Genomic DNA, 3,639 nt, shown 5'->3' with positions numbered 1-3,639 from the left:
AGGAACGAAGCGACATGAAGAGAAAAACAAAACCCAGCTAGAACCAAGATGGCAACGAATCTGACCTTCAACAGACCCGGAGTCTCATCTACGTTGTCTTTACTGCATCAGCTACTAAGTGACATACCTACCAGCGGCCATGACCGGAAGTTGCCGACCAAAAAAGGACAGAAAAAGGGTGGCAGCCCATTTCAGGGAAACCCCGCCCCTTCCCCCAGAAGGGCAATGCAAATGCCTCCCCATCATCAGCCTTGCTCCTCCCCACACTGTCCTTATTCTTTAAAATCAAATCCCTCTCGCCACGTGAGCGTGAGTGAGAGGCTGACCTGTGAAGTGAATTCCCACTTCTCCATTCTTTGGCCATTGAATAAAGCTTGCATTGCACCGATCTCGGCTTCAGCTTGGGTTTTGGCTGTGTGAACCCTAACGGACAAGAACCTTCCCTGCGAAGGCAGAGGGTCTGGCTGGGCTATAGGACCAGAGGAGGGGACCACAGCACCTAATCTGTTAACACTGAGGCCATCTGCCTTTTTCATTCTTACTCTCTCACGAGTATACAGTATTTTCTAGAGGCTTCGTGACATGACGACAGCATCAGTCTAACAGTTAATGGAATGTGCGTTTCCGTATCGCTTTTAAAATATAATTTCTAATATACAATTAATAAATATAACCCACATAAACAAAATCTCTCTGGGTCCTCAGCAATTTAAGAGGGTAAGGAAGTTCTTAGACCAAAGAGTTTGAGAACCACTGTATCAGACACTCGGACACATCTGACTGTAGGAGGCCAGGGCTGGAGATGTAAATTGGCAGCATTTTCACAGAAATGAGTTATGAGACTGAATGGAATTACTGAGGGAGGAAGAGTAGGAAGAAACTCTTTTCTTACTGCTTCTCAGAGATCCTGCTTCTGAGCCTGGAGGCACTCCAACATTCTCAAGTTAGGGAGACCAGGAAGAACCCGCGAGAGACCGAGAGCCCCAGGAGGCAGGAGGGGGTCTCAGGCAGAGGCTGTGGGCTGGAGCTCCCACGGGACTTCAGCCGCAGGCAGCACAGCGTGCTGGGAGGGGCAGTGTGACCTGGAGCAGAGGCGCTGTGGCCCAGGGAGCCACCACCGTGCTACAAGGCAGCAGCACGTGGCCTCTCCACTGACTTCACCACTTTCGAATTTTAACATTTCTCTCTTTTTCACCCTGCATTTTTAAACGATTTAACTGGGTTGGAATGATGAATGCAAACAGACCTAAACCAAGCCCTTGAAATACTGTATCTGAATGACAATATTATGGCTACATGAAAGGATTACACCTTAAAAATCCACAAACTTCTGAAGATTCATATCATAGCATCAGGCTGAAACTGATGTTGAAACAGACTTTCTATTCAACCCAGAGACAACAAAGACACTATTTCCCGACAGAAATTCCGGAATCCTCAAACAAGATTTCTATGAGCTCTAAGGAACAGCATGTAAAACTAACAGAAAGCTTCAATGAGGGGCACATTTTTGGAGTTTTGAGGGGAAAGAAACCCCGTGTATCCAGAAAAAACTAGGCAGATTACCCGTCGCAATGCACTTGAGGAACCACCCCCGACAAACTGCGTCCTCACCTAAGGAACTGCCAGGTTTGATGGGTCAGACCAGGCACTGAGAAGGGAGAACCGGAAGTGTCCTTAATGCTAAGGCCTTCAGAGGTAGAACTCGGGTGTGCATATTTCTCTTTTAAGGAAGAAACCTGGATTTCAGAGTTTGGGCTTTGTTCTTTGGAAGCACTGCAATCAATTCCCTTACAGGTGCTCGGTTGTACTCGTGCCTCTAGCGACCAGGCAACTCCTACTTCCATCACAAGCTGACTTGCTGTTGAACAAGCAGACACCCAGTGGACATCCGCTGTGCTCACCTGTCTGCTCCGTCTCCTGGTCTCAGCACCTAAGTTTTCCTTTGGGGAACCACTCCTCTACCCCCTCCTAGATGGGCCTCATCTGACCCAACAGCTATTATTATTAAGTCCCTATCAGGGCAGTGTGTCCCTCAGGTTCAAGGATGTGTAGACAGCCTGAGTTTTGCTGCAACCATTGTGGACGAGGTGTTTCTTTCATTGCAGTGAAGCTGAGACATAAACCTAGGCTTTGTGACCATCTTTGTAATCCTATCTGATTAGAACCAACCCAGAAGGAAGCAGAGCGAGAGACAGATCCCCAATAGCATTCCATCAGCTATAGGTTCTACACACCTTCTCAACCGGCATTTGCCCAAATTCCCGGACAAACCACCTGGGATGCGTTTAATAGTTCACCTGGCCTCTCCCCTACAAGTTCTGATTCCTGGATCTGGTCTGGAGCCCAGGAGTCTATGTTATTTCAAAGCAAAGAAGGTCACGTTTAACATTCCATTTGGGAACCACTGCCTAGGATGACTTGAGAAAGCCAGTCAATAACCCTTTTTGGCTTAAATTAATTTGAGGCTTTTTTGGTCCCTCGCAAACAGAAGTCTTTATGATATAGTGAGGGTCTTTTGAATACTGCAACTTTCCCTGAATTACCACATTTATGAATTTTTCATAGTTTTAAAGATATTAAAGCCTTTCAACTTTAAAGGATAGTTTAAAACCTGCCAAGTATGAGACTTTAATGACTTAAGTTACTGACTAGCCCTAAAAATCCATAAATAAAAGATGCCCCAAATCAAGCTTTTACAGTTGTATAATTAGACTTCCTTATGTTCCTTAATACTGTGACAACATTTGGCAACTTTCATCGATTTTATTGTCTTTATTTGGCATTCTTCTGAAACGTCACAATCTCCTGTGTTTCATTCCTCCTAACGTCTAGAAATCAAATAGGTTAAGGAACCTCGGCTAATAGCCAAAAACAATGTTAACAACAGTTATTAGCTCAAAGAACTAAAGGGAAAATAAAATGGTTTTCACTCATAATATGTTAAAAAGGCTAAATCCAAAAGGCAGTTATTTGATAAGAACAAGCACAATAATGGTAAGACAAGTAACTTTACTGAATGGCATTAGTTGAAATCATAGTTCCTGTAGCTCGTGTATGATCATTAAGGTTTACACTCATTACACTTGCAAGCAATGTTTAAAGGTGTTCTCATGGCATACAATCACTCATTAACTTCGAACCTGCTCTTTGCAAAATTCCCTGAAAAGTCCTACAAGTGTGTAGATGTGAATTATTACAATTATCAACTTCACAAAAACACAGACTTCTTAGTCTGCATTTTCTTACAAGTTAAGGATTTCCAGTCTTATACTGTTAATTTTGAGGTTGCAGCATTTCCTGACAGTTTTACTCTGAAGTTCATAAGTAACACAAATTTAGCTTTTATAAATGGAATTGTGTCCTTTGAGTGTACTCTCCAGCAGTTTTAAAAAATATAATAAATGGAAAGAAAATGCATAGGCTTTCAGTAAAAACAAAAACTACACTGTTATATTCAAATAAGATGACAATCACTGCAATTTTATTTTATAACAAATGGAATGATGTCCCAGTTGCAAAAAAAAAAAAAGTAATGTTTATATAGACTACTGGCCTCTTTTATTAAGGAGTCTTAAAATGTATCTTTGGACAGTAATTTAAAACTTTCAACTATCTTTTTTTTTTTTTTTTTTTTTT

Source organism: Lipotes vexillifer, unplaced genomic scaffold (assembly GCF_000442215.2).
Source record: "Lipotes vexillifer unplaced genomic scaffold, Lipotes_vexillifer_v1.1 scaffold671, whole genome shotgun sequence".
Classification (NCBI taxonomy): domain Eukaryota; kingdom Metazoa; phylum Chordata; class Mammalia; order Artiodactyla; family Lipotidae; genus Lipotes; species Lipotes vexillifer.
Note: the sequence above shows the minus strand (reverse complement) of the source record.